At 39.7% G+C, this 13169-nt stretch overlaps 1 protein-coding gene across 2 annotated transcripts in view; it reads right to left on the bottom strand.

Moving 5' to 3' along the window:
* USP33 (ubiquitin specific peptidase 33) overlaps window positions 1-11962 on the bottom strand; it is a 65711-nt gene extending 53749 nt beyond the window's left edge. For both annotated transcript variants that reach the window (XM_039257047.1, XM_039257048.1), the window contains exon 1: window positions 11684-11962. The gene's annotated coding sequence lies outside the window, so the exon portion shown is untranslated. The remainder of the gene's footprint in view (window positions 1-11683) is intronic.
* Window positions 11963-13169: the final 1207 nt, after the last annotated feature.

Raw genomic sequence — 13169 nt, 5'->3', positions numbered from 1 at the left:
AGTGTGGGGGTGGGGGAGCAGCAGAGAGAGGAGACACAGAATCTGAAGCAGGCTCCAGGCTCTGAGCTGTCAGCACAGAGCCTGATGTGGGACTTACACTCACAAACCTCAATACCATGACCTGAGCTAAAGTCAGACACTTAACCTACTGAGCCACCCGGGAGCTCAGGACATATTTTCAATCATCTTTTAACTCCTTAGTGGGAATGGGTCAATTCAAGTTTTTCACTTCTTGGGTCAATTTTACTAATTTATATTTTGCTATTAAATGCATATCTTCTCAATTTTTTTTAATTTTTTCAATGTTTTTCATTTATTTCTGAGAGAGAGAGAGACAGCGTGAGCAGGGAAGGGTCAGAGAGAGGGAGACACAGAATCTGAAACAGGCTCCAGGCTCTGAGCTGCCTGTCAGCACAGAGCCCGACGCGGGGCTCAAACTCACAAACCGTGAGATCATGACCTGAGCCGAAGTCGGACGCTTAACCAACTGAGCCACCCAGGCGCCCCTTTTTATTTATTTTGAAAGAGAGATAGAGAACAAGCGGGGAAGGGACAGAGACAGAGGGAGATAGAATCCCAAATAGGCTCCACACTGCCAGCACACAGCCCAATGTGGGCCTGGAACTCATGAACCGTGAGATCGTGACCTGAGCCGAAGTCGGACCCTTAACCAACTGAGCCACCCAGGCGCCCCTATCCTCTCAATTTTCAATTTTGGCATTGTAGCATGCATGTGATATTCTCAGAAAATGTGTATAACATTCCATTAATCTCTCCTATATCCAGGATATCTATGAGGTTTCCTTTCTAATTCCTAATCTTCTGTGTTTCTACTTGATTTTTTTTTCCTTCTACAGCAGGTTTATCTAGTTATTGGTCTTTGCAAAGAACCAGCTTTGCAATTTATCCTTTCCACTATTTTTGTTCTGTTGTTTCTAATTCAGTAATGACAGTTTTATCTTTAATTTCGATGTCCTACTTGGTTTTGGTTTTATTTATTTATTTTTTAATGTTTTGTTTATTTCTAGGAGAGAGAGAGAGACAGCGTGAGCAGGGGAGGGTCAGAGAGAGAGGGAGATACAGACTCTGAAATAGGCTCCAGGCTCTGAGCTGGCAGTCAGCACAGAGCCCGACGCGGGGCTCGAACCCANAATTTAAGTCAAATATCACCCTGGCTCAGTTCAAGCTCACTTCTTACGTGAAATGTCCTGGGCAGGGATCCTTTTGGAGGAAAATGGGCCTCTGTGGGCATGGCTCCTGGCTGGGAAATTTATTTATTTATTTTTTTATTTTTTTAAATTTTTAATGTTTTATTTGTTTCTAGGAGAGAGAGAGAGACAGTGTGAGCAGGGGAGGGTCAGAGAGAGAGGGAGTCACAGACTGAAACAGGCTCCAGGCCCTGAGCTGGCAGTCAGCACAGAGCCCGACGCGGGGCTCGAACCCACGAACCACGAGATCATGACCTAAGCGAAAGTCGGACGCTTAACCGACTAAGCCACCCAGGCGCCCCTTGGTTTTATTTTCTTAATCCCTAAATATAAGTACTAAATTATCTTATTTACTTAATAAAAATATTTTACTTGTATACATTTTCCTCTAATGTTTACCAATTAAGTGGAAATGTTCTCATGGCTTTCTAAATGGTCTTAATCTCACTTTTGATTTTAAAATGTCTTAAGTCCATCATTAGAAGAATGGATAATAAAGGGCACATTCACAACTAAATACTACACAATAGTTTATAGTTTAACTGCATGAAATGAATGGATAACTTACCAACAGAGAAAGATCTAAAGGACATACCTTGGATTGGGAAAGAAAAAAAAAGGAAGCTACAGAATGATACATACTGTATAAAACCACTGAAGTCAAAATTTTAAACCAGCATTAAAGCACATTGTATCTGGATATAGATACATCATATAAAAATACAATAGTTATTGAAGGTTACGCACTCTGAATGCTGTCTCAGAGCAAACAAATAGGGACTGGGGAGTAAGTTCTCTGCTTTAGTATTGGTATTAATTTTCTGGTATATAAACAATTTAATGAGAATTAATGCATATAAACAAAAGCTAACAATTTGTACCAAGGCTACTTAGTATTCCTTAACAATTAAACACAACACTATCAAAATAAAGGCCCTTAATATTCCAGCTACCTAGTTTTACACAATTAATTCACTATGGTAACAAAATCAGCCTTTTATTCCTTCTTTTGATAAAGATTTACTGAGAACAGGCTATTTAGATATAGGAGGGTAAGACAACAGGGGTTCTAATCTACTTCAATTTCTTTTCCAGCATATACCAAAAGACAAAAAGGCATGCATACTTTCATTCTGATCTGACAGTTTGTCCAGGGAGGACAGGAAAAGACAGACAACATGAAGGCAGTAAAAATGAATGCATATGAAAATGCTATTTGTTCAGTATATAGATGTATATCCCACAAAAGTCTGACACTCCTCTAGGAGCTTGTGGTTCACAGGATGGGAATCATTATGGAGCACAAGAAAATTCAAGCTCTGCATGGAAAGTAAGGCTTTCCATTATTTGTCCTGAATTTGTCCTTACCCTTGCAGTCTGTTATCTGGCAACCTTTTCCTTTGTCTACCCTACCTACACTATTTGAAATTTTCTCAGAATTATAATGATTGTAATAACCCCAACTAAAAAATGTTCCTGACTAAATTCATGCACTATGACATACAGCTCAATTGCCTATCCGTAGATTTCAAAACTGATTCTGAAGATACTTTTAAGTGGGGAGGTGGGAGAAAGGGAATACCATGGCAATAAAATCAAGTTTCATGCCCAAAATTCTGGCCTTACCATTTAAATAAGACCAGATATTCAAATTTTAGGAAAAGCAGAGGGAACTATGTTATTAACATATTTAACATCAAAAAATAGTTGGTGACCTGGGGTACCTGGGTGGCTCAGTTGGTTAAGTGCCTGACTTCTGCTCAGGTCATGATCTTGTGGTTCACAAGTTCAAGCCCCACATCAAGTTCTGTGCTGACAGCTCAAAGCCTAGAGCCTGCTTCAGATTCTGTGTTTCCCTCTTTCTCTGCCCCTCGCCCATTCATGCAAAGTCTCTCTCTCAAAAAAAAAGAAAAAACTGAAAAATTGAAAACAAAAGACATAGTTGGTGACCTAATGAGAACCTTTTAATATTTAGAAACTGCCTGTATTCCACAGTCTAGTCTATTTCAAAAGGTAAAGAGTCATATTCAAGCAACCATGAGAAAAACATTAGGAAAACTGGTAAATAATAGTAATAGAAAAGATCAATATGAATCCAGGTCTCTACAAGCAGGTGGCAGAACTGTTTGTGCTTTTAACAAAAATCTGGACCAAGAAACAGACTGCAGGCTAGTGAAATCTAGTTATATAATTATTTTTAAAAATTTTGGGGGGGGGCGTACATGGCTCACTCAGGAGAGTATGTGACTCTTGATCTCAGGGTCATAATTTCAAACCCCATAATGGGCACAGAGTTTACTTAAAAAATAAAACTAGGGGCACCTGGGTGGCTCAGTTGGTTGAGCATCTGACTCTTCAGCTCAGGTCATGATCTCAAGGTTCGTGAGTTTGAGGCCTGCAAAAGTCTCTGCACTGACAGCAGAGAGCCTGCTTGGGATTCTTTATCTCCCCTGCTCTTTGCCCCTCACCCATTCTCTCAAAAATAAACATTTTAAATAAATAAATAAAACAAATAAATAGGGCACCTGAGTGGCTCAGCAGGTTGAGTGCCCAACTCTTGGTTTTGGCTCAGGTCATGATCCCAAGGTCGTGGGATTGAGCCCTGTGTCAGGCTCTGTGCTGAACATGGAGCCTGCTTAGGTTTTTCTCTCTCTCCCTTTGCCCCTCTCCCTCGCACACACATGTGTGCGCTCTCTCTCTAAACTAAATAAAATGAAAAAAAAATTAAGTTAGAGAGAGGACACACACGCATGTGAGAGTGGGTGAAGAAACAAAACCCGAAGCAGGCTCCATGCTGTCAGCACAGAGCCCAACATGAGGCTCAAATCCACAAACTATGAGACCATGACCTCAGCTGAAATCAAGAGTAGACACTGAACTGACTGAGTCACCCAGGTATCCACAAAAAGGTTTCCTAAAGAAATAAATAAAAGATAAAACCTAAAAAATGAATAAAATTGTTATCTTTCTTATAAGTTTCTTTATAGATGACGGAGACTAAAGAGTACACTTATGATAAGCACTGAGTAATGTATAGAATTGTTGAATCACTATATTGTACACCTAAAACTAATATACCATTTTATGTCAACTATACTAGAAATAAAATTTATTATGATGAAAGGCACCTGGGTGGCTCAGTCAGTTGAGCATCCAACTCGTGATATTGGCTCAGGTTGTCAACTCATGGTCATGAGGTTGAGCCTCACAGAGGACTCTGCACTGAACATGGAGACTGCCTGGGATATTCTCGCTTGCTCGCTCTCTCTCTGCCCCTCCCCTGCTTGTGCTCTCTCTCTCTCTCTCTCTCTCAAAATAAACATTAAAAAAAATAAAGTATGTTATGACAAGCACTGGGTGTTATATGTAAGTCATGAATCACTGAATTCTATTCCTGAAACCAATATTATACTATATGTTAACTAGAACTTAAATAAAAATCTGAAACAGAAACAATTTTTTTTTAATTTTTTTATTTTTTTGATGTTTTATTTCTGAGAGAGAGAGAGAGCGCGAGCAGGGAAGGGTCAGAGAGAGAGAGGGAGACACAGAATCTGAAGCAAACTTCAGGCTCTGAGCTGTCAGCGCAAAGCCCGATGCGGGGCTCAAACCCACGAACCATGAGATCATGACCTGAGCTGAAGTCGGACGCTTAACCGACTGCGCCACCCAGGCACCCCACAAAAACAATTTTTAACTTAATAAAATATAAACTGAAAAAAAAGTTCAAAAAAAATAAACTTCAGAAAATGAGCTAAAATTAACAAAGATGTTGATACAATATTCTATATGAGGGTTCAAAGAATCTAGTATCTAAAGTGATGGCAGAGGCACCTAGGTGGCTTAATCTGTTAAATGCGACTCTAGATTTCAGCTTGAGGTCATGATCTCACGGTTTGTGAGTTCAACCCCTGCACTGGGCTCCATGCCGACAGTGCAAAGCCTGCTTTGGATTCTCTCCCTTTACCCCTCCCCAACTTGTGTGCGCTCTCCCCCTCTCCCTCTCTCTCTCTAAAAAATAAATAAAAATAAAAATAAAGTGATGCTATAAAAAGAGTTTCAGGTATTTAGATTCCAGACACTAGAAGATGCATAAAACAAGAACAGTGCAATTCTTACTCAATTAATCAATAGGTTTCAGAATAAAAAGAGTCTTATCATATTTATAAGCTAATAGATTATACCTAAAATATTTTATTTATGAAGAATAGTAAAAGCTACACAGTAAGAATACCTTCCATAGAAATTCTTTAAATAATCTGAAAACTATCTTATAAGACAACACCGTGACAAAAGTAGTTTCTGTAGCAAGGCTACTTGGGTTCAAATCCAAGTTCACTATGCCCTAGGTTTGTGACCACTGTTAAGTTACTTCTCTGTGCCTCACTTCCCTCATCTATAAAACTGAGATATCTGCAAATATCTACCTCATGGAGTGATTTTTTTTTGGGAGGGGGGGTCATATAGCTATATATGTTAAGATATATATAGTACTTAAAACAGAGTAAGATAATAAGTTCTCAATAAGTAAATATTAACTACTATGCAAAGCAATTCAAAGCATGGACATTTAAAGAGAAGGCAAAGGTTGGAGGGCTTGATATTCATGTGTTCCCATTATTTAGACATAATAATCGAAACTTTCTTTTTTATATAACCAGAGAAAAGATGGAAATGGCAAACCTAATCAATGTTGAAGATTTCCAATGATTAGAGCTATACAAAAATGGAGGGTCCAATCTTGGGAAATAGGATGTTGCCCACCATTGTTACACACAGAGGCTGAATGACCACCCATCAGAGGTGTTTCAAAGGACAGTATTTTGAACTAAAAAGTCAATTCTAAGATTCTCTAATTACAGAAAAATTAATTTGCCTCTCAGAAGTTTCAATTTAGACTACTGTTTCATCACAACTAATCTGACTAGTCCAAGTGGCATGGTTTTAAATAGTAGGTATTAGAATTATTTAATAGCAAAAATGCAATACTGTAATAAGCTTATGGCTAATTTTTCCATATTTACAATAGAAGAAAACTGCTATACAACAAAAGCCAAAAAAAATTTTTTTTTGATATGTGGAAGTATCAATGAAAAGAGAGCAATAACAAAGAGAAAAGTTTACTTCATTTTAAATCAATCTACAGCTAAATGTTCTTGGAGACTTTTTAACTTATAAAATCTGCTGCCAAGCACTTTAAAGAACTTTGTTTCTTGTCCTTTAACACAATATTCTGGCAAACACAAACTCCTCCAAATCTTCACACAGGTCTCACACTTCTATAATTCCTCCCCTATTCATCATTAAGATTCAAACCATAACATAGAAAAAGAAATGCAATGCTAATCTTCAAGTTTGCATCTTTCTAAAAACATGCGTCTTTTACCCTTAATGGTCTAATTAATGGCAGAGGCTTATTAAATCTATTCAGAGAACTATATAAGCTCCTGATTTCTCTACCTACAATGTTACCTGCTCTAGAATCTATTCATAACACTGCTACAATAAATCATCCAAAAGCATCCCTCCAATCTGGTAACTCTCACTCTAAATAGAATAATTGAAATTTGTAATTAATCAGCATTTCCTACAAAGAAAAAAAATCTGTCCAATAATGGCAATGTACAGTCAACTGTAGCTTTATCTCCTTGAAATAAATGTAACAAACACTAGGGGAAGGGGGGAATGGAATGGGACAGAAGAGAGGGAGAGGAAGAGAGAAAACAAAGAATGAATATGACAGAGTTCTGAGAGGTTCAAAGCAGAAAATGGCAATTTTCACTCTAAGTGACTTCTGAGAAAGATGGAGAGATGATTAAAACAAACACAATGAAAACCACTCTAAGAATTAATTTTGTTTTGTTTGTTTAACAGAATATTGGTGATTATAAAAAAGAATCAATGGATGTCTGTCTGGCTCTGTCAGTAGAGCATGAGACTCTTGATCTCAGGGTGATAAGTTCGAGTCCCCATTAGGTGTAGAGATTACTTAAAAAAAATAAAATGTCTGAATTTAAAAAGAATCACAATTTATTCATCAACATTTACTCCTCTACTAAATACATCATAAATCCTTCCTTCAAAATTTTATAGTTAAAACTGGAGTAAATGGTCTTATTTTGTATCACACTCAGTCCCATAATTTCATATTACCATATTTCAGGAATGTGCTAGGCCCTGGTAATACAGAGACCTAAGTAACAGAGACTTATGATCAAGCATGGGCCAAACAATGTAAATGCAGTCAGAGTGGCAGCATTGCTCAAATCCCCACCCTACTTTCCCTTTTGAATGGTCATACACTCTCTATTAATACTCTTCCAACACCCTGAAATTCCTTTACTTTCCTTAAATAACTAATGTTGAGTATCAGTGATCTTCTGGCAACTCTCCTCAATCATAAGTTATCTAACTTTCAAACATCAGAGCCACCTTGGATTCCCTCCTCACATCCTGTATTCTATCAGTTACTACATTCTTTTTTTTTCCCACCACTTTTCCTCAATTCACATTTCTTCTTCTAAGTTTCCACCTAAATTCACGCTTTTATTACACAGTTGAGTTTAATGAGGACGCCTATTAACACAGTTAATATCTGGTCTCCTATCCCTTCAGCTCATCTCAATATTCACTTACAGTCTGGTAAGGGCAGTATCCAAGCATACACTCACTCGTAACTTCCCATCTCAACCACTTCTCTGCTTCTAAATTCTCCAGCACCTCAGAAGCTTGCCTAACCCTAGACAATCCAACTAAATGTGCTCAAGGCATTTCAAAGACAATCTCAGTCAGTGAAGGCCAGTAGGTAGAAAACTCTTCATCTCCCCTACATCTGGCAGGGCAATTCTGAGGCAGTTCCACAAAAATCTCCATAGGATCAACCTCTCCAGTTGCCCATTAGTTGGCTTTTTTTTCCCCCCTTCCCTGACTCTTTTTTTTTTTTTTTTTTTGGGGGGGGGTTGATTTTATTAAAACATGGGGACAGAACCCATGGGCAGGAAGAGTTATCCCCTTCCCTGACTCTTTACTCACTCCCTCACTGCAACTTCTGGCATCTCACCTGCATCAATGTCTTTTGTGGGGGGTTTTGTTTTAGTTCTCATTTAAGCTATACTGCCCAATATGGGGATTGAACTCATGACCCCAAGATCAAGAGTCACATGAGCTCTACTAAGCCAGCCAAGCACTCCTGTACCCATGTTCTTATCTCAAGGCTTGCTTTCAAGATAGCATGTCAGAGAAACTTACAAGGGCCATAAAAATAATGCTCTAGACATCTAGCTTAACTTAAAGCTGCCCAAGCAGTCTCCTGGTCTCAATCTTCTCCCAATTACAGCTCATTCTGCACTCATGTATAACACATACCTCTTCTGATCAAACACCTTTAATGAAGTCTTTCAGAATTTCTTTTTCACCTCCTATTACTAACATATTAAACATAACTTACTATCAGCCAAATTATTCTACTGATCCTTTCTTAAATAAAACTTGTACTTTTCCAGCAACCCAATTATCTTTTCTTTTTATTTTTTTAATGTTTATTTATATTTGAGAGGCAGAGTGCAAGCAGGGGAGGGGCAGAGATAGAGGGAGACACATAATCAGACTCCAGACTCTGAGCTGTCAGCTCAGATGGCAATGCGGGGCGCAACTCACCAGCTATAAGATCATGACCTGAGCCAAAGTCACATGCTTACCGACTAAGCCACCCAAGCACCCCTATCTTTTTATTTTAGAAATGTCCTACAGTATTCCCCTGTTGAATATCTTTCAGGGGTGCCTGGGTGGCTTAGTCGGTTAAGCGTCCGACTTTCGCTTAGGTCATGATCTCGCGGTTCGTGGGTTCGAGCCCCACGTCGGGTTCTGTGCTGACTGCCAGCTCAGAGCCTGGAGTCTATTTCAGAGTCTGTATCTCCCTCTCTCTCTGACCCTCCCCTGCTCATGCTGTCTCTCTCTCTCTCTCTCTCCTAGAAATAAATAAAAAATATTAAAAAAAAAAAAGAGTATCTTTCAAAGCTCATTCATCTCAAGTACCATCTCTACCAAGACTCAATCACAAGTAGTATCTCCCTCACCTAAATTCCTGATTGTAATACTCGTAAGGTACTTAGAGCAGTAGGCGGGGGCGGGGGACAGCGGGGTAATATTCTACTTGACAGCAGCCTTGTAAGTTCTTTGAAGGCAAAAACCATGTTTCATTCTTTTTCTTTTCCAAACAGCTTTCCCTTGTAAACTCACAGATATTTACTTAGCCTTCTAAGATAACTTTGATATATGGTGCAATTCTTAAAATATTAGTTTTTGGGGAGCCTGACTGGTTCAATCAGTAGAGCAAGCAACTCTTGATCTCAGAGTAATGAGCTCAAGCTCCACGTTGGGTGTAGAGCTTAAAGAAAGATAATAAAATACTAGTTTTCTTTATATACTATACTGTACAAAATTCATGCTCCTTTTTTATAGATGATTAAACCCTTCTACTTACTACTTATCTTGTACTCTTCGGAGCTATCCTATTTACCAAAATGCTCTTGTAATCACATGCAGGCTTGAAAAAAAAAATTTAAACTAAAGAAGGAATGGTTACTGGGGAACCTGGCTGGCTCAGAGAAGTATGTGACTCTTGATCTCAGGGTTGTAAGTTCAAGTCCCACATTGGATGTAGAGGTTAAATAAATAAAAAAATTTTTAAAAGAGCTGTTACTTATTCCCTTCCTTTTTAAAAAAAGTCTACATTTCATATTTCTCACCAAAAATCATTCATCATTTATGTACTTCATTTTCTTGCAAAGAGTTCACAGTCTGTCATTTATTGTAATTCACAGTGCTCTAATATTCAACTGAATTCCAATATTTATCAAGGGTTATTTCAGCAAGATGTTTTCAGGCTTTAAGGAAATTCTGATCCTTACACAATTTCAAAATGCTTCTGTCATGGGAAAAGACTTACTTCTTGGCATTCCTACTTTAGAAAACTGGCATGAGGTTCAAATAAGATTGCATATGTGAAAGGTCACTGAAAATTCTAACAGCAATACATAAAAATTAAGAATTATCTCCTTAACTCAGAATTTCAAATTATTTAAATTAAACTATCTGCTACAATCTAATCTCATTAAACTGCCCTGTTATTTGGTTATTGGTAGTTTATAAAAAGCTCATGAAAGACAAAAAAGTGAAAGTTGGCAATAAACCAGGTCAAAAATAAGATGCAATCTTAAGGAAACTATTCCTCTTGCATACAGCAGTTCACATATTTTATTCCTGGAATATTTTTTGTATAGTCCTTTTTTTTTAATCCCACCAAAGTAAATGAATTAACATAAACCTACCAGCATACTGTAACTATTACTATCACCTTCTCTTAAAATTAGCATTGCCTTTCAATAAGATTCCTACTCTTATTCATATTAATAGACTGAATTCATTAACAATATTTGTATTAGATTCAAGCCAAAGAGCTTATTATCTGATTTGGTCAGACCTTCCCAAATGATAAGATCGTCTCAACTAGAAATGGAACGAAGAAGGCCCCATTATTTTTTAATCAGGTTTTTCTTAAAGGAAAAATAATCTAAGCTAAAAAATTATATAATTCTATAGAATTATTAAGAAGTCTGGAGATCCTTGCGGTAAAATTCATCCTCCGTTTAGAGCCTATGCTTGCTCCTGCTAGGATTTTACCCTCTGATCCAATTTGCCAGGCCTAATACTAATTATATGAGAATGTAAATCCTAATAAAAATATTTAAGTTGAGGGGAAAATACCTAGAAGATTCTCAAACAACAGTTCAGCTTGCACCCTGTAAACATTCAAATAAAGAACATTTTGTACTTCGTAAATATGTTAAGTGAAAAGATCTGGGAAACCACACACTATTGAAATTCGACACAAACAAAAGCTGCAGATGGACAGACTGTACGGGATAACCTCTGGAACAATATGGATCGAACAGTGGTGGAAGAAACATACTAGGGACGATGACACCTAGGATTTTCCCGTTAATAACAACGAATAACGGGGCTTTGGGACTGCACGAATAGGTCCGATCACCTCAACTGGGCTGCAAAGCGAAACCAGGACCTAGGAGCCAGGTCGCTGCAGGGCTTTCAGTAGTCTGCGCCCACCGTGAGGGCCTGGCAAGCAGGAATGGAGATGGCGAGGAAAAGAGCAGGGCCCCTTCTCAGTTCCCGCTTCCCAGGGGAGCGCCCCCTGGGGACCCTTCCTCAAATCTACGACTGACTCGCGTCCTCCGCCGACCCCTGTCGAGACGGCCACCAGATCATTACTGAAACGCAGAACACTAAAAGAGACTGAGGCCTTCTCGCCCGTGCGACCACCACGTCCCCAGACCAAGAAAAAGAGGCCACTGCAGCGGCCGCAGCCCCAGCGCGCGGGAGTGAGAACCGAGACCGGCGCCTGGCGGCAGGCGAGGCGCCCTTCGAACCCGCGCCCCTCCCAGGAGCGCCGCGCTCACCTCCACGGCCTTCCCCGCGGGCCCCGCCAGCGCGGCCAACGGTGGCCTGCGACTGCACCTCCGCAAAATCCTCTCTCACTACCCGGGTTTCAGGGAGGTGAGGCGTCGCGTCAGGAGGGCCGGAAAACGGCTCCGCAGCGTACCCCGCGGGGTCCCCGCCTCCCGCACCGGCCACTTCCCGCAGCAGCCGCAGCTCCTTCCGGTGTCTCCGCGGACGCCGCAGGCGTCTGAAGCGCCGCGGTTGGGCGGGAAGGGGCGGAGCTGCAAAGATACCCCGCCCCTCCCCTCCCCTAGGGCGTGGCCGCGGCGGCAGAGGCCAGGTGCGGAGACCCAGGCCTGCCCTCACGACCCGGACTTACGTAGTAAGTACTCATAGTAAGTACTCATTGGAACTGAGTACAGTCAGAGCAGATTTAGATTTTGGGCTCTTGTTTTTACACGTGTTCTCCCCTCTTCTACACTCACACTATTCGACCTTTAGCAGGTCTTGTCTCATTGCATTAGAGAATTTGCATTAAGGCTGGCTGCTGAAGGGCCTCAGGTTTCCGACCATATGCAGAGAAACATTAGATAACTTTTGAAAAAATTGTTATTTATTTTTGAGGGCGAGAGACAGAGCGTGTGCAGGGGAGGGGCGGAGAAAGAGGGAGACACACAGAGTCTAAAACAGGCTCCAGGCTCTGAGCTGTCAGCACAGAGCCGGAGGCGGGGCTCAGATTGGAGAACTGCGAGATCATGACCTGAGCCCAAGTCAGACGCTTAACTGAGCCACCCAGGGGCCCTTGACAACTTAATTCAACACTGTTTTCTCTCTTCTCTTTTTTCTTTCAACTTCTTAGAACTTAGATTCTCTGAAAATAATTGTGTTTACCTTTCTACATCTGCAAAGGAGAAATTCATCTCTCCTGTTTTCTCCTAAGGCCAAAATCGAAATCAAAGCATTTATTGAAACCTTAGTATCTGCTTAGTGCCTAGAGTACTGGAAGAGACCTGCCTTCTAATTTATGTAGCTTAAAATATGATTAATTGATTGTTACACAAACAATAAAAACAGTTAAATCAATGAAAATTATTGTTAAAATTGCCAGTATCGACATATCCAATTACCTCTTCCTTTGTGGTCTCCAAAATGGGAGCACATAGCCAAGTGTTATACAAGATGCTCCATCTCCATCAGAATTAAGTAGAAAATATGAGAGCTTCTACTTCTATTTTTATGATAAAAGTGGAAAAAATGAACCTTTGCTGGCTATGTAGAAATTGACACCAAGACCTCACCACAAATGGTCACTTACCTGGGCTCAAAGAGAGAATGGTGTTTTCACAATTTGGAGAGTGCCTATGGCACTACCACTTCTCTCTTTTTTTCAGAATATTTCAAAATATTGCAGTTTACATGCTATAGGATGTCAGCAATGTGGTTAAATTTTATTTTTAAAAATCAAATATCTAAATGTTTTAAATATCACTCCTTTGTTAAGAAACA

The sequence above is a fragment of the Hyaena hyaena genome, unplaced genomic scaffold (assembly GCF_003009895.1).
Source record: "Hyaena hyaena isolate Hyena2069 unplaced genomic scaffold, ASM300989v1 scaffold_601, whole genome shotgun sequence".
In the NCBI taxonomy this organism is placed as follows: Eukaryota; Metazoa; Chordata; class Mammalia; order Carnivora; family Hyaenidae; genus Hyaena; species Hyaena hyaena.
The sequence above is the reverse complement of the archived record's forward strand: the minus strand, read 5'-3'. Positions and strand labels throughout refer to the sequence as shown.